Source organism: Arvicanthis niloticus, chromosome 4 (assembly GCF_011762505.2).
Source record: "Arvicanthis niloticus isolate mArvNil1 chromosome 4, mArvNil1.pat.X, whole genome shotgun sequence".
In the NCBI taxonomy this organism is placed as follows: Eukaryota; Metazoa; Chordata; class Mammalia; order Rodentia; family Muridae; genus Arvicanthis; species Arvicanthis niloticus.
This window is the reverse complement of record NC_047661.1, coordinates 97,339,769-97,359,240: the sequence shown is the minus strand read 5'-3', so window position 1 is coordinate 97,359,240 and position 19,472 is coordinate 97,339,769.

The following is a 19,472-nucleotide window of genomic DNA, read 5'->3' as shown; positions in this document are numbered from 1 at the left end:
GGTGTTTCCATTGCATATAATCTATGACAAAGTGGCAAAGACTTAATAAGTAACCTTGTTGTATATGAAATTGATTTTTTGAGCAAGTATTTGTTTGTATGCTCCTAGTATGAAACAGACATGCAGGGTCATAGCCCATCATATTTGTTTATTGAATAGGTATATTTAATTTCTGAATTTTCCATTTAATAGTTGGACATTCAATGGGTGAATTTCAATGCTATTTTCTGCTTGTCACAAAACACTTAGGATTAAAAATGCTTTCTTTTAAAGGCACTTCCTTTTTTATTAGACATTTGAATGCATCACTCTGTTTTATCAGCATTCACAAGCAGAGGTTGGAATACCAAAGTGATAGAAATTCATTTGACAGAGAAAATGGGTTTTCTTCCTATGTGTATGTGACTACATGTGTGTGAGTAACATTACAGTACTCATCATACAAGGGCAGGCATCTTTTAGCATAATTATGGTCAATCATAAATTCAACACAATTTAAAAATATGATTTTTTTGGTCACTTAGTTATTTCATACTAGCAGCAGCAAATAGAAATAGACTAAGACAAGAGAAACTATTTGCTCCCAGTTTAAACCCAGAACGGTTACAGAATGGATAGGTATGTGTGTCCTGTGTGTGTGTGTGTGTGTGTTGTGTTGTGTGTGTGTGGTCTGTGTGTGTCCTTTGTGTGTGTTTGTGCTGTGTGTATGTGTTCATATATGTGTGTGTTTAACAAATAAAAAGGAATTTGAAAGATATTATCTATTAGGAAAAGAAAAAGAAACAATACAGATAGAAATAAACAAACTCATATTTTATTTTAAACATATAGTTTAGAAAACAAAGAAGTGTCTGTGGCTTCCATAAGAGAATCATTGGCAGTGCATTAAATGGAATATTTAAAGCTGTAAAGTTGAAGTTGAAATTCATACCAATTATCATTGCCTCTAATAATTTAGATAGTATTTTCTAGTGCGTGAGAACAAATCTCTAAAGTACATGACTATGTTTATATTAATACATGGTCTTGGAAAAACAAAACAACAAAACCAAGAAATAACTTTTTAAGATCTGCCAGGAAATTTTTATTCGACACACAAGCTTCCTTTGTTTAATAGGTGACATAGAAAGTGTCTACTATTTCTAAAACACGAAACCTTCAAGGCTGACAATAATGTACCCCAAAGAGAGAAGATATGATACATTCAATAAAGTATATTTCATTTACAGTTTTGGGTACTCTCATCTTTCTGGTGATGACATTATCCCCAGTCATACCTCTGGTGGATGCAGATCTCCAAGTGCATTTTAAATAGAACAACTGAATGATACACTCAACAGAATTTATGAAGAGGAAATAGACATATTTTAGCATGAGAGAATATTTATGCATTATTTAACAGCAATAATGTTTGAATTCATACATTATGCAAATACAGTTATAATCAGGAAAATGAAAGAAGTTGGGCTACTGCAGTATCTTCAACTCACCATTAGATACTTATTTGTGCATAACATTTTATTTATGCTGCATGATGCTTTTCAATGCTGTCGGTTGTGTCACACAAAGAGAAAAGTTATCAGAACTTTACTGAGTGTAAAATGAAGAGCTGATGACCACTCATTGTTACCTTGATATTGACTTCTATACATTTATCTTCAAACAAGTGTCAAAGCATTAGCGATAAGAGGGCATTAGAACTAAATGCACCCCAGTCAAATGCTGCTCTCTTGATTGCTTCTAGGTCTTTGGTCAGAAGTGGATGACTTTACCTTTTTTCCCTAGACATCTTTATCTGTATGTAAGCTCAGCCATCAATATTTTGCTCAAATTGCTTTATTTATGCCTCCAACAATTATTTCTAAAAACTACATAGAGATAGACATTATCAATTTTCCTACTTTACAGACAAGGGCACAGGTTTATTCAAAGTTACTGTCACAACCTTGGCTTTGAATGCTGAAAGTCTGTGTTATAAAACCATGATGTCACATGGCTTATGTTACCATGGTAATTATTTATGTCCTCTTTTTTTTTTTCATTTTTTTTTCACACAAAAACTCACTGCATTTAAAAGGATATCTATTTAGTCTTTCCTTCATTCCAGACCCAGGGTCACTCATAGCACAGGAAAGCAAAGAGGAGTAAGCGAAACTATTATTCCCCAGGGTCTCCTAGGAAGGTGCATAAAATTGTATTGTGTGGTAGGAAGCACAGAACTTAGCATTCGGAGACAGGATCAGTGAAGCCACAAGAAAGGCATGTAACCCATTTTGATGAATGGAGGTAGAAGCCTTAGGATAAATATTGAAGGGTTAGTACTCTAGGACCCCGAACGGAGCATCTTCTTTGTCCTTTCATTACCCACAAGCTCTCAGTCTGAGAGTCCATATGTGGCAGAACACTAGATCAACTTAATGCTATGTCTGAAAGTTAGGTTACTGGTTCTTGATAGAGGGTCCCAGTGACCTCCACACTGATCATTTCTCAGTGTAGATTACAGAGGACATACTACTCCCTGACTCTAACCCGTAGCAATGATTCATACAGTATCTTATCTAATCTCAACTCTCCCGCCAAAAAATTAATTTTGATGTGTGAGATTATGAAACATTTCAAGGTTTTGTAAGTTAAAATCCACCCAAGGACTTTCAGAGGAGTTTTACATGAAAGCAGAAGGGCTGGGCTATCGCAGCAGTACCTGGAAACAGATAGCAGCTCTTTAGCTTCTTTTTTTTTTTTTTTTTAGCTTTAAGAATTGTATAATTCTTAAGAGGCTGATTTTTTCCCCAGTTATTGCTTGTACCAATCTATGCTCTTAGAAGAAATTAAAATCACGACACTTAAAAATTTAATTAAAGATACAATTATCAACTATTGCTAACACACATACACAACCATACTTTCTAAATGAAATGAGCAGAAATTACTGACAAGTATTGACAAGTATTGTTTTCTCTTTTCACAGATCTCTTTGCTGTGTAGTTCAGTTAAAACTTGCAGATTTTTCACATCTCTGTGTTTTTACTCTGTTGGGAGGTATTATTCTGGTTGAAAGACATAAAGGAAAATTTGTTCCCACACAGCTATAAAGAGGGAAAGGGATTCTTAAGAGGCCCCAGAAGATCACTGTGGAGAATATTCTTTGCTATTTCACCAAAACTTGCTAAGAGATTGCTTCTTGGAGGTCACCTGCAGTACCATAGAAGTTGAAGCCATGTTAACAAAACTCATATGCATATTCTTTAAAATCCTATTGGCTGGCTCTGCAGTTTAAGACTCTGCTTTATGTTTGTCAGAGTTTCTTAAAATAACATGTTGCGATGGTCGTTAACTGGGAACTGTAAATACTGAGATATACACATCTCTCAAATGCTGACAGAGTTCATAATACAACATGAAAATTCATTCATTGAAGCCACTATCAAGACAATGCAAAAGTCCTAAACTATTGAAAAATGGGTGACCTCCTTCGGTGGCTACCTGCTTTCCCCAAGTCTGGTTTCATTTGTAACCTATAATTTTGTCAAAAACAGCAACACCAACAAACAACAACAATAATAACGACATCAGTAATATAACAGTTACATTTCTCGAAATAACAGACCCATTTTATTTAGTTTTGACAAAATAACCCTGTCCCAATATTTAATATAGCTTAATCAGAGCTTCTCAACCACTCTTTGAAGAAACCTATTTGAAAAGTGGCTTGTTCATCTTGCAACAGCATCCTACCACAGAAGTTGGAGTCAAAGTATCTATATTTACATTCACTCCCTATAATCTAAACTCTTAGAAAATGTACTCAAAAGAAAAGCAAATAAAGTTATTGTCTTTACTAGACCATCAAAGATATTCTTGGGTCAAAACTAGATTTTTTAAAAATGTGATTCAGTGCAATTGAAAAGCACAATGGCTACACCAAATGGTAGTTGAATGTGTTTGTCATGCACTTCATCAGAAGTCTGATGCACATTACTTGATACACTCACTGCAAAACCGTAAATAAGCAGCAAATAAAAAGACAAAGATTATCTTAGATTTATTATGAAAATGATGCAAGGTTAGAGGTAACTTCAAATACTCTTTCTGACCCTCAGGGTGCCTTCACAGGATCTTCCTGACCCTTCAAATTGTATATTCTTAGTTATATTGACTGTGGACAGTGGACTACTGAGACAGGAAGAGAATATATGGGAGGTTTAGGGGAAAATTTTAGGGACACATGGTAAGTAAAAGCAATGGATTGTCTCTGCATCACTGAAGTATGGACAATAACTGTAGAGTTTCTGGATGCACATTATACCAAGTTTAGCATTGGACCACCTAGGATGAGGAGGATGTGGTGGTTATTCTTCTGCTGCCACTTCTAATCTTAGCATATTAAATATGATATCAATATCTACTTCTCTGTATAGCATTTAAATAAAGATTGAACAAGAAGTGTCAGGAAAAATTTATATTCATCTAGCCCAAAACAGATTTGAATAAATCTCCCAAGACAAAGGGTCTCTTGAAGATGAAGCCTGAATTATGAGCCTATTGGTTTCCGAATGGAGTTTTGAAGTCCACCTGTAGGCAGAGAACCAGAGGATCAGAAAAACACAGACCTGCAGTAATTAAAACTAAACTGGAGGTGGTGAATGATGCTTGTTATTTTGTGCTTTCATAGCAGTGCGTTCAGGTTGCCTTGTAGGAATCTATTAGCATTTACATTACAAATCTCATTTCAACAGAGGTCAGAGCTCAAACTGAAATTCACTTGTGGTAGAGACTCTTTGCCTTTCTGTTGGCCTGTATCATGAACAGAATGCTTCTCTGGTTTATTTCAGTTTTCTAAATATTGTAAGGCTGCCTGGCAATAAATCAATAGTATGTAATATTTTTCTTTTATTTATCTGTGGTCATCTTGAAATAGGAGGGTTCCTTGCATGAGGGTGAAATCCTGTATACTATACAGATCGCCTATAAGGAGATCATGTGGTGTGAAACAGGTTAATAAGAAGGATTATTACCAGACATTCATCTTTTTGCTTCCAAGGCAATGAGTATCTTCCCGAGAGATAGCAGTCTATGCCCTTGTAAAACTGCAGGGATGGTTTACTCACCACGATTATTGCCATCTGGATGGAAATTTGTGGTAGAAAGTCATCCCAAGCTTCAGATTTCATTCATGTGCTCTGATTTCCCTGGCGCCATCATTTTGTTAAGTTGAAGTCTGTTTTGTAGATGTTTCATATGGTCCAAGACTCATTTTGAAGATGAAGTTAGCATTTGGCAGTGGTTTCTGTCAAAGCCTTTTTCAAATGAAATTTCCATGCTGTGGGGATGGATGAAGGATATGATCTTTTGGTTTACTGACTATGAAGTACAGCCAACAACAGTACTAGAAGAAGGAAAAGCCTGGACCAGACCTTGCACCTGTCCCACCCTTTTTCCATTTGTGATGCTGTCATTTCAAAAGGAAGACAAATATCCAGCTTTGGAGACAAAAAATAAAGGCGATCAGGAATAGTTCTGTGATTCTACTCACTTGGAATTCTGGGAGAGGAGTGAGAACATCCTGGTTGTGTATATTTGGCTTTTAAACCATTGTGATGATGGAATATCTTTATATCTCCGGGGTCCTTTATTTATAATGATTTGAATATGGCTTTTCAATTCTATAGTAGCACAAGTTACGTATGGCATATAGAAAGCAGACTTCAAAGGTTGAATTTTGATCCTTTCTAGGGCTAAGAGTATGGGGAGATTGCTCAGTTGGTAGAGATCTTCTGTAGCATGAATTAAATCCTAGGTTCATTTACTAGCACTGGGTTAACTGGGTGTGATGGTAAGGCACATGGCAGATGGTGATGGGAGGACCAAAAGTTCAAAGTCATCCTTGGCTACGTAACTGCTGTGAAGCGATCTTAGGGTTCATAGGACAATATCTGCCTATGGTGTAGATGATATATATCAGCAATGAAAATGAGACACAGCTTCCAGTCAGCCATCGGACTGAAGGGAAATAACCTTTGCTCCACAGTGTTCTGTGTGACGAAGCCATGCTGCTCAGTGAGGTATTAGTTAGATGTATACTTAACCCTTTGTAAGTCAAAAAGACCTTCTCTATTCTGGACTAGCTGTAAGCAATAGATTAATGAAGGAATTGTCCCTTGGGCATAGTGGGTAAAAATACTCAGTGGGTTTCTATTTCTGCATGTCTTATTTGAAAGTTTATATAAAAAGAGTCACAGAATGAAAGCATGGTAGAGGTAAAGGGAGCCTTGGAGATGATTAATCGACACCTGTCATTTTGGGGGTGAAATACGTTTTAGAGTTCATATCACAGAGTTTAAGAATTATATCATAGTAGCTGGTTAAATGTCTCAACAGTAATGGCACTTGCTGAGACTCATAGGACAGAAGAATAAAACCAACTTCCACAATTTGTTGTCTGATTTCTAGACACACAGTGTGGCATGCTTATGGACACACACACACACACACACACACACACACACAAATAAGTATATAAACAAACAAATGTTAATTAACAATAGTTTTAAGATAGCACAGGTGAGTGCGTTTATATGTGGCAAATGAGTCAGAGAAATTGAATTACTTTCAAGACTCAAACCTTCATGATTGAATAATAAACAGAGTGTGTTTGTATTGAATACATGCTCTTCCTAAAATTATAGCTATTATTATTATCCTAACTGTTGCCTCGATATATAAAGTGTAGTGACAATACAACCAATGCTACCCTGATTTTGAAAAGCGGCCACTTCTCTGTGGAACCTTTCAAGGAACAGAGGACAGGTTTAGCCCGATGAGACTAGTCTTAGTAGAGAAGTGCTGAAAAGAGCTTAGATTTTTTCCAAATTGATACAAGAGTAGTGCAGGCGTCACATCATTCTCATATAACTTTAAAAGAAAAACCCAGACCAAAAAAGAAAAAAAAAAAAAAAAGAGTTAAACTAAACCTTAAACTCTTACCAAAACATAAACTTACCAAAACATAAACTCAAATTCTCTTGTGATACAAAATGGATGTGGCTCATGAAGGGGCCATGGGAAGAAAGAATATTTTCTCACTTCCAATGAAGATTGTACCTCTATTGTATTTCTAATATTGAAGTCTTTGTTTTTAGAGCCATGACACCTCTCCTTGCTTTGCCCATTCCAATCTGAAATGTGGACACCAAAGCATCGTCCTTCATTGTGTTGTCACTAATGGAGCTCTTCATTAAAGCAAACAATGACACATGATCTGCCTGACTGTTTCTACTAAGGAACCACACAAACAGTATTTGGCATCCTATTTACGTAGGTTCTGCAGTGTGAGTTTTCCACTATTCTTTACATCTTGACTGCATATTGGAATGAAGCATTATTTTGGCCCAGTTCTGAATCTTTTAATATGCAAACCTGAATCAACATCAAAGGACAAATCAGTGAGCCTGATTTTCTGTACTACGGACTTCTGCATCCTTACTAAGTATTATCACACTGATTACGCCTATGTTTAAGATTCAGTGGTGTCCTGCTGAGTTCTCTCTCTCTCTCTCTCTCTCTCTCTCTCTCTCCCTCCCCCCATTAATACTCAATATGGGCTTGTTTGCTCCTTTATTTTGAATTTTACATCACTCTCATAGAAGTCCTGATTTTTGCTTCTAAAGTATATTACTTATTAAATATGTAATTTTAAATATCATCAAGAGTTTTCTGGGATCATGTTGTGAATGACACTTTAATTATTTTAAGCAACTCTTTGTTATGCACTTGAGCAAGACATTGCAAGTCTTAACACTGGGATTTACTTCATGGGCTAGAATAGAACTGTTGTGAGCTTGTTGTCAATCTTGCAGGACCCTAATCTGAGACCTGAGAGCTACGCTTTACTGTAGGATGCACACATCCTGCCTCTTAAGAAAAGCATCCTAGAGAGGGCTTGCTAATTGATTTTCCCTAAGAACAATCTGTTTCTCTTTCAGTTTATTTTAGGACACATTGGCCTTTGTCATTTTTCCCAATATTTGGAGCTGGCTGCCTTAATAAATGCACATATCATATGTTGCTCTCTCTGTGTCTGATAGGCGGATGGTGTTGGGTGGAAGAAGGTCACGATGATGTTAAATTTGCTACTGAGCAAAGGATCAAAGTGTAAATGGAATCCTGAAAGCTGGGAACTGTGAATGTGCCCGTGTAAATAATCTATTAATTATTGACAGTGAAGGGACTGAGAATTCCTATTTAGTCGTGACATCTTTATTTTCATACCAGCTGAACTATTCCTGGCATTTTTTAAATTAAAGTTTTCTTTTACTGTAGATAGGAGATATTTCAATTTACAGTAAATCTCTGCTTGTGCTTTCTCCTTCTTGTGACATTTCTGTTTGATTTCTGCATATTAAGGTAATATTGGAGGTGGCAGAAGGCAAGAGGAAATCCAAAGATAGGGAAAAGAACAACGGTCTGAGTATTGTCTAGAGGTTTTTTCCTTTTTCTTTTTTCTTTCTTCTTTCTTTCTTTCTTTCTTTCTTTCTTTCTTTCTTTCTTTCTTTCTTTCTTTCTTTCATGCTGAACGTATACAAAAGAGAAACAAACTCCATGAAAAACAAAGTTAAACAGGTTAGCTGTTTGCAGGGAGCCAATGGTGCTCAAGGGGCTGCCGTTTCTGAGCCTAGTTAGTAGATAATGCATAACTGTCACCATTGCTTCAATAGTTTGAAATACACCCAAGAAAAAGACAAAGCACATGTGAACTAGTTTAAGGTTCTTGCTGCAGTTTTTGAAGCCGTAAGCTGGATGACAACTTAGAACCTTCATAATTCAGTTTCCCCATCTTTTCTTCCTTTGGATATTTTGGTTATTTTTCTGAATTGTTCTTTTTTTGTTTGTTTGATTAATTAAAACAACCGATCCTCTGCTCATCATAGTTTAGCTGCAAAGAGTATAAATTTAGCTGTTAAAAAAAAGGATCGGTACCATTGCAGAACATTTGGGGACTTCTAAGACACAGCGGGTTGGTGCCCCTCTGTGTGGGGAACAGCTTTTATTAACAGCAGACTTCCATTGACAAGATGACATGCAGACCTCTGATAACTATAAAGGCCTTCTCGTCTGGGTTTCTTAACAAACTCAAAGGTTGGACAGGTTCCCTGAAGTTAAGAACCCCTTTTTGTACATTTGGGTCAAGTTTGAAGCCCAAATGGGCCAATTTATGTTTTCAGGTTAGTTTTTGCTTTGAGTTGAGGAAATATGTTTGAACCTTCCATTCAACAATCAAACTCAGGGGGTGTGAATAACAGTGAACTTCGCACATGAGCCTCTGCACACCCACACTGCTGTGTCTCCTACTGCTGGCCTGCTGCTCTGAACTGGCCTTGAAGGACTCGACACCAGGGGGAGGTCTTTTATGTTCCCCTGCCTTTGATTTCACACTCTGGGCAACTGATCATTTATGATAAACTCAAGCCTTCTGAGGTGAGCAATGTCATGACTACTGCCAAGATTTGAAATGACACGACACGGATGGATTTTACAATGGAAACATATATGGAGTGTATCATTTTCAGAAAGAAATGTTTTAGAGAAGATGAAAAGATAGGGAAGTGTGCCCATGGAGAATATTTAGAAGTAAGGATTTCATTAGATGGTTTGTTGAAAAGAAAGCAGGAAGGGTAAAGCAAGAGGCAATTCTATTATAGGATATGCAAATTACAAAACATTATTATTATTTTCTTTCGGTGTAGCACATAGTAGGAGTGGATCTCTGTACCTTGTCTTCAGTTTGGAGAGTTTTCTTCTGCAGTGAGTTGCTGTGTGTTGGGTATTCTACATCAATGGCATCAGAGATGGATGAGGTACAGACTCGTCTCTTTTCCTGTTATTATCAGCTACAGCCCTCTTGGAACACAGAATACTTGGACTGCCCAGCAGAGGGCACTAGTAACAAGTGCACACCAGTCATAGCATCCTGTCATTTCCCATAGGCTGAATAACCCTGTTTTTAATATCATGCAAGCCCAACAGCAGTTAGAAAAGGCCAGTAGTCCTTTCTTGTAGCTGTTACCATGATATAATCTCTCCTTACCAAAGCATAAACTTCCACTTCCTCCAGACCATGAAAATAACAATATCCAATTCAAACGACCCTCCCATGTTTAAAATGGGTCTATTAAAACAAACTCACATGAACCTTATCACACTAGTGAAGGAGATGAATTCCCTTGACATTTCCACTCATTTTCACAGAACTCCATAGAGGCAAGAGAGCAAGCTTAAATGTGTAGCCTTTTGTAGGTTAGAAAGGGCGTCAGAACAATCCACAAGCCTTAGCTACCAGGAACCAGCCTTATGCAAAAAAGACCTGATCAAAGTTGAACAAAAGTTGATATTGTAGGTGCACCAACAGAATTTTATTCAGCTATAACTTTACAGATTTATATATCATGTGAAAAAACCCATAATTTTGCAAAATTATGTAAAAAGCATGTAAATAATGTAAATATCATAAATGGTATACATATTCTGATAGTTACATTATTTGACAGCCTCTTGCTTCTTGGGGCCATAAATTGACATCAGAATCTCTCTCTCTATGCCATTCTTTTGAGATGGGATGTCTTGTTGAATCTGGAGCTCATTTCAAGCAGTCTGTGAAGACCCAGGATCTGCCTGCATATGCACCCCAGCACAGGAGTTGTAGGCTTATACAGCCATGCCAGGCTTTTTAGGATAGTGCTGGAGATATGAACTCAGGTTGGTCACAGGCTTATGCAGCAAGCAGTTTACCCACTGACCCGCCTCTCTATCTTGAATCTTGCCCAGTTTATCTCCAGCAACCAAAATATACATAGGAGAGAAATGATGGAAATTCATATGTCCTAAATGTTCCTCATCAGTAAATTCTAATAATTCATAAATCTCAAGCAAATTCCTCAATAAAAACCAATAACAGTGTCTCTAAGTTACTAGCAAGAAAGATTTTCCTGAACATTTCTATACATTAGCAACCTAAAAAGACTGTTATGATTATCTAAATGAGAATTTTAGGTATAGTCTCAATGAAAAGAAAACATAAGGGAATATAAAACATAAGTTTTATATTCAATTATATTTATATATTTGTGTAAAATATGAATGTGGTTAATTTTAAATATTTGTGATTTTTTTTGGCCTAAACATCATGGATATATGTGTTAAAAAATATAAACACACACATACACACACACACACACACAAACACACATAAATTAATAGAGTAAAGTAAATCTTAAGAATAAAGCATGAATATAAGCTGAATATCATTGAAATAGCACCTTTTACTCTGAAATTGCTCTGTATATGACTTCCACTGAAGATATAGAGTTCGATTGTATGAGTTCTTTTTCAGTTGTTTTAATAAAATACCATGGCCAGAAGTGGCTCACAAAAGCAGTAGTCTATTTTGGTGTATGGTTCCAGAGGGAGAACCCATAGTGGTGGGAAAGGAATGGCAGCAGGATTTGGTACAGGCATCTAAAAGTTCTATAGCCTCCCCAGACAGCATCACCACCTGGGGACCATGTATCCTGGGATACATCAGCTGATGGGGGACATTCCTTATTCAAGGCATCTCAGTGACATTAGTTAATCAACGTTATTGATTTTTTTATCATATCTTGATGAATAGTGTCCATTTTGGTTTTCATTATGATCACACCCAGACAAGTGTAGAAAAAGCAGTGTTCTGAAGTAGAAAAATGTTACGGGGAAATGGATTTATGCCATTTGAGTGGGTTCTATGGGGTTGACTGCATTTTAAATACCCCTTTCTTGTCATAGAGAAGAGGAGGTCATTATTTTTGGCTTTCAACAAAGTTCTCACTTCAGAGTTGATGAGTATTACTTCTACTTCTGGAGCCGACATCTCTTTTCATTTTAGCATCAGGTACATACACAGGATGAGTTGCCATGGGATTTCAGCACCAGGAGTGACATCACCTACCTTTTAATCCTCATTAAACATTGTAACTGAAACCACTAGGCTCTCCATGTCTTACTCTGAGATTGCCTGACACCCAGGCAGTGCCAGTGTTAGACCCAGGGACAGAAAGGATAAAGCTGAGGAGATAGTGAAGAAGGTAAGCAAAGGGTGTGAGAGCAAGTGTACTAACAGAAGTCATCAATACTTGCATAGTACTTTTACACTCTGAGAAATATATATTAGGGCTGGAGAGATGGCTCAGCCATTAAAGGCTAGGCTTACAACCAAAAAGATAAGACAACACAACTATATGGCAGGACTGTATGATTTTTATTAACTGCCATTTAAAAATTCTGTTTCCTATATATTTATGTCATGTTTTAAAAAATGAAGACAGTAGAGAATAAAACCTCTAGATAAGTTTTTTTTTTTCCTTCTCTTTGGCAGAAAATGTTAAGGCAGGGATTGGGCAGATCAAAATGCCTTAAATACAAAGAAAAGTATTATCTCACACTGCAAGAAGCTTCCATGTAGGTGGTTTCAAGGCACAATAGCATCCTCCAGACTGAACATCAGCCACTACCTCTTTACTGCCATTCTCCCAGAGTCTGGACTTCTCCTCAGTTCTGTCTTTATGGGGAGAAGTTGGATACTGTAAGCTCCAGGGGTTTCAGCCACATTATCAACTACACAGGATCTATCCAGTACAGGGCACTGAAGAACCAGTGTCAAAATAAGCCTGGAGTATCTTATTGAAGTGTTTCACTTCTGAGCACAAGGGTTGGCTTAATTCTCAGACTCCACATGAAAGCAAGATGGTTCCTGTTGCTCCAGTCTCTTTGGTTCAACTAAGACAATCAAAATGAACAAATCCAAAGCAATGGAATGAAGTAAATAAGACCTAGAGGCTCAAAGGCTTCAAATCATTTGTCCTAGGATTAGGAAGCATGTATGAAATATGGTGTCTGATGTTCCCGAAACTCAGAATGTCCGTAAGATGCTCTGCTCAAGACACAAGAACACTCCCGGGTACCTGTGTGTTTGTGCATACCTTTTGTACATAGTAGGAGCTCAGTGAGCATCAAATGATTTGATTTTAGCCTCAAAAATAAAATTAAAAGGGGGCTCCCTCAGGCTAATTTGGCTTTGCTCCTTCTCTGGCATTTTCCTCTGTTTAGTTTAATTGAATTTGAACCAGACTCAACTGTTCTGGTTCAAAACAATGTCCAGAACCCAGAAAGCTTTTCTGATCTATTTGACTGCCGAGTATCAGTACAGAGGAAGAAAACACAACCAAGGATGCTTTTGGTTGCTCATGTATCTTGGCTCTCCTCTGTAGTCATTCAGCCAATTAGTGCACATTTTTGATCCTTTTCATGGATACACCATTTAGCTACTCCCAAATCTTTAAGATGCTCTATATTTTGTCAAGATGCTTGCAATACATATGGAGAAACATATGAAGTATATGTGAAAATGTTATGAATTAAATCAACCCCAGTAGATAGTCTCTATGTGGTGTATTAACTTCACAAATAGATATAAGGTGATCTGTTCTTTAGAATGTAAATTGGTAAAAACAAAGAAAATATTAATTTGGATGAAGAAATTCTACTGTGTTTTCTCAGGTGTCTCTAGACATACCACCTGCAGCACAGGGACACATTATTTCCCAGAGGAATACCAGGACTTGGAAAACTGGGGTAGGTATTTAGGGCTGGAAACCCTATATAGTGGAACAATGATTCAGAGAGTCAGCTCTGGGAGACAGTGGAGAATATCTCTAGGTTGATTTAAGTAGAATGTGAAGTTTAAGAGACTTTATACAAACAACAGTCAATACAGGTGACCATTATAGCCACCATAGATCCGTACACTTCATGGTTCACTTGTGACATACAATTGCTTTTGTGATTTTCGACATACTTAATTACACTTGCCTATAAATTTCAATGGGGGGAACAAGCTTCATGGACTTGGAACTGATAATTCCATTGGTTGTTCCTTTTTACAGAGTCTCTGAGCACAAGGAAGAGGGGTATGGCCCTGGGAGTGACAGAGGTGGCTGTTAACACACAAAGAGCAGATCAGATGTACAGAAAGGATGTTTCATGGAGGGGAAGCCCAGAGATCGTGTGTAGAGGATTGTCTGTGAAGGTGATCTTAACCACACTCCCGACTGCGGTCACAGATGGCACATTTGTAAATGTGAAGCGAATGAATGACAGCATTTGCCCTATAAGGCTTTAATGACACAGACCCAAAGCCTTGGACAATTGTTTGACAGTTAGCAGATTCCCAATTTTGTCATTAAGAGTGTGAAATTTCCATGTCTCTGTTCCATTATATTCCCTGTAGATATTTGTCTGCAACCATGAAGCTAACCTGCTGCTGGTAGACCTTCCTCGAAGGTTTAAAATCCCTGGGAGTTTATCTTCCCTTTCCATAGTTAGAATTCACCTGCTGCAGCATCCTGAGCCACACTGTCTCCACCACAAGTGTTTGCATTTTAGCTAGTCAATGACATGGGATGGAAGGTTATTATTGCCGAGGTCTTAAGAAACAGCAAGAGTTTGCGCAGCGCTCTCTTGCTATGGGCTCTCTTGAGATATCCCAGCATGCCTTTTCCTGTTAGTGTGGTGCCTTTGGAAGCAGGAGGGGAGATAGGAATAAGGATGATGGAGAATCAGGTGCAGAAAATGAGCAGCACAAGGATGTTGTCAAGTGATTTCCACGGAAACCAAGAGCTGATTAAAAGAGAGAAGCAAACAAATTTGGGGTCATCTGGAGCCTAAAGATACATTTAATAACATTTCTTCATGTCTTTAAGTTTCTATCTATCTCCCCTATGGAAGAAATTTGCCCAATAAAACATAAACCACTAATATCGTGCTGTAGGCAGAACATGGTTCTGTGAGCCCATGCAGTCTGGTTTCAGGGAAACTAACAACATTATTGATTTTAGGCAGGCTTATTAGAATCAGTATTACATGCCCTCTTCCTCTAGCAGATTGTATTTGGACTTCATTATGAAATCTCATTACATTAAAAGGAGGCAGCAATGAGTTCTGTAAATACAAAATTTCCAAAGATGGATCTGTTCAAATTAGTATATCTGTGAAACCTGCCTTGGGTATCAATCTAGCGAGGAACCAGATTGTGTATTTTCTTGTGCCTATCTTGTAATTTCTTTCTTTTTTTTTTTTTTAATATTGGAAATATTCGTCAATTCTCACAGCACACAGGAAAGCTTCAGTGGTTTTCTGTTAGCAACCCCCCATCCCCCCAAGGAACATATTGCTGCAAAACCTGGGTGAGACATCACATCACATAATGACTTCAGACAGTTGATGGGATGAACATGGGCTTTTTCCTTTACCACAGAGCCTTAGAACATGATAGACTCACAGACACCAAACTAAGAGCTATGAAATGGAGTTAAGTCGCTAGGAGCCTTGCCTGGGATTCTAGTGCAGAAATACAAAAACCAAGAAATCTCCTTCCACTTCTGCCGCAGTATGTGGCATATCGCTTGGATTAGGAGGCTTAAGCGAACTGATAAAATTGATGGAAATGAACTGATAGAGGAAATTACTTTTCCAAAACAAACAGTTACAATATGTACTTTTCTCTTAGACACTCAGTCCCGTGTCTGTTTGCTCAGTTTCAGCAGGCACAGCCTTGTAAATACTGGGGGAAAATGAAGAAAACTAAGTTTAGTGCCTTATTTTAAAATTGTGGCCACAAACCTAAATCAGAATGCACAATGTGGCTCTCATGAATGCAGGAAGAAGTTCTGGGGTTTCCAAAACCGGAGATTTGGGGACTAGAGAGGGGGAGCCTGGAGGTGCGTCCAGGAGTAATACCTGAGGGTATCTCTCCTCTGTGTTTTTCTTGCTATGTGGAGCATCAAGCCCCAGCATATTCTAGGCAATTTCTGTCACAGGATGCTTTCCTCCCTCCGACTCACTTGAGCTGCCTAGTTTACAATATTGGTCTGAGCTTTTGGATTAGATATGAAAGAAAGACCTAAGCGTTCAGACATTTAGCAGCGTGGTATACTGTAGGGAGAGCAACTCCGAGAAATAGGCAGAATTATCAGGACTAAACTGGTAAAGCGTAATGTTGGGAGGGGCACTTTTCTCCTACTTTTTCTGGAATAGCCTTCATTGCCAACCACAGAGAAACAGCAGGAACCACACATTCTAATGCTTTAGTGTTGTAGCATTTTCCTATTCCGTGATTGATCGTAGCCTTCTTTGTGATTTCTTTCTCTTATGAAATCTACGCATTGCCAGTTAGCTTGATATTTGTTTTCTCTGCTTTATAGAATCTAATTTTAGCTACCTGTTAATCTGCTTGGCTCCTCCCTGGGCTGGTCGTGTGGCCATTACTCCTGTACCATGGAGACTTGACAGGGCTCTGAAACCTGGGTTGTCCCAGGGAAGTATATTTAGGAACACATTTGTGGAATTGTTGACAAAGAATATAAAAGGCTAACTGCAATTAATGTTGTTAGTCTGCACTTATTTTTACTTCATTCTTTTATTCATAATTTTATTTTTTTTATTCTCTTCAGTGAGCACATTATTGCCTTCCCATGCAAGGAACCCGCCCAGTCCCAGTTTATAAAGTTAGTTTTCAAAGTGTCTGCAGAAGGAGAAGATGATATGTTTTGTGTTTGACACTGATCAAGCCTTCTCTGGAGCACATTATACAGTTCTGGATACAGGGCACCACAGGAACATCGTACTTCCTCCCTCAGTGACTCAGACAATGAGAAGTATCAGGGGCAGAGAACTCAAATTAAGAAAAACAAACGAACAAACAAAACTCCAGTTTAGTGCCACGGTGGTGCAACATTTTTGCCTTTTCCCCAGCATAACTGAGGACCGAAGATCTTGTTTCTCTCAGTCATGGCTATATTTAGAATAAGGGAAATAAGAGTTTAGAGAGATCAATTTGCAGCACCATCGCACCATTTTGGTAACTAACAGAGCTAGGATTTGAATCGGTAGCTTTCAAACATCAAAGTCTTTCCCCCTATCCCCCTGCCTCGTTCTCCAAACTACCTTTGAAGAAAATTGTTCAGGATAATAGCTCTTTCTGTCACCTTACTGCGAACAAGTTAAAAATAAGCTACTGAGAGAGGCAAGCAGACTGCTTGGGAAGTCCCTCCACAAAGTTTGCAGAAGTGAAGTCATTGGTTGAGACTTCTCCCTATGATTCCTCAGAATATTTGTATGTTTGTACCATCAGGAAGCCGTCAGGACCCCATACTCCTTCCTCTCCTGCTGGAGAGAGAGAGAGAAAGAGAGAGAGAGAGAGAGAGAGAGAGAGAGAGAGAGAGAGAGAGAGAGAGAGAGAGAGAGAGAGCTGCTGTTTCTCTCCTCCTCGTGTTCTCATGCTCTTCTCTCCCCGGGTTCTCATGCTTCCACCCTGCACAAACTGCTAGCGGTTGAGCTGCCAAGTCAGAGCTGCAGGCGTGATGTCAGACCAGCCAGGCTCATGTTCATATTCTCTCTGGCTGATGAAATATTTAAACTGTGCTGATAGCCTCAGATGTCATTTTAGATGCCAAATGCACCACCCAGTTTTGTCAATTTCCACTAGGAGCTGCAGAAAACAGTGCCCAGGCTCTATTTTGTTCCCATGTTTATGCTTTAAAAAAAAAAAAAGATATATCCCCAATAGTATTTTTTTTATCAAAAGTAGCCCATCACCAAAATAGAAAAAAAAGAAAGAAAAAAATAAGGAGAGAAAAAGAAAGAAAAAGAGAAAGAAAGAAAGAAAGAAAGAAGAAAGAAAGAAAGAAAGAAAGAAAGAAAGAAAGAAAGAAAGAAGAAAGAAAGGTAGGTTAGGAGGCTTGACTGACCAACTGCACGCAAATAGTCAGGACTTTTGGAGGAAGAATGCATGGCATCCTCTGTCCATTGACTTTTAATTAAAATTGCAAGAAAATCAGAGCAAGAGGAGAGAAAACCTGTTGCAGGTTTGTTAGCCCTGTAGCTCCTGTGAGGCAGGAGACCAAAGATCTCTTTGCAAGCATAGGTGAGCAGGTCACCCAGAATGCAGCTTTTACACCCAAGCTAATTGATGGAGACACTCTCAATTTGACCCAATCCCATGGAAACCTGACAAACAAAACCAAACACTTGTCAGAGAGCTTTGCTAACACAGGTAAGGTTAATAGGTGTGAGGGACTAGATTTTCCTTAATATTAATAAAAAATAATTTAAGCCTTAACACAATACCTCTGGCTCCTTAATTTTGAAGGTAAAAATCAGAATGCTTTGCTTCCATGCTGTTAATGGGGTCAGTCCCGGAGTCTGAGCTGGTTGCCATGTCCAAGTCCCGTGGAATTCTAAAAACCATCATCATTTGTTTCTAAACAGATCAAGAGCTATTTACCATCTCAGTGTTTTGTGCACATCTGGGTGTCTGGCAAATGTCCAATATCCATTAACATTTAAAAATTAGTCCCATAATGCATCTTTTCTAGGGCTGGAGAAGTACACACGGTGACACGTGTTGGGAACCAATTACACTTGCACTACCATTAGTCTGACTGCATTCAACTTCCCAGTAAATGCAGGCTAATTTAGTTTCCAGAATGGTGTGTCTAAATTCATACAATAACCTCAGCGAAGGCCGAGTGTCTGAAGATGGATGGTGTGGCTGCTGCTGGCCAACAAGTATGAGTTCTCCCATGGAAGCACCAGGGTGCATTGTACAACTGTGCCTTGAGTTTCTGCGCAGTTCCTTGTAGGGCATCTTTTCTAGTCAGGGTAAGACTAGATGGCAGACACTTAACATATTTCAATAACCATCTGGAACACCGCTTTGTACATCAGCTAAAAACTTCATGTGAGTCTATTCTCTCTCTGTGTCTCTCTCTCTCTGTCTCTCCCTCTGTCTCTCTCTCTCTGTGTCTCTCTCTGTCTCTCTCTCTCTGTCTCTCTCTGTCTCTGTGTCTCTCTCTGTCTCTGTGTCTCTCTCTGTCTCTGTCTCTCTCTTAGAATAGTGACTTTACTCCATTTATCCAGAGAGTGAATGCACACTGCCCTTAGAGCAGAGAACTTAAACTCTCTGGGGAGGGGACTCTTTTTCCCATATTGCACGAGCTGAACATAGCCATCACCGTAATTCATGTTGAGGTAAAAGGTTAAAAATAGAGAGGAAGGATGAGAGGTAGAGACAAACCTTGATTGGTAGTGTGCTTGCCTAGCATACAGGAAGCCCTGGGTTCAAGACCCAGTATCACACAAACTGGGAAATACTAGTACTGTAATTCTAGGGTTAGCAAGGTCCAGGTGGGAGGATCAGAAGTTCAAAGGCATCCTCCATTACATAATGTAATGTTTGAGACTAGATTGTGGGACACGTGGGATGGTGTCTAAGTACAAACACCAACCAACCAGCCAACCGATTAACCGAAACAAACAACAGCAAAACAGAAACCATAAAAAATACACATGGTATGCACAATTATTCTTTAAGCTTCCGCTACTGG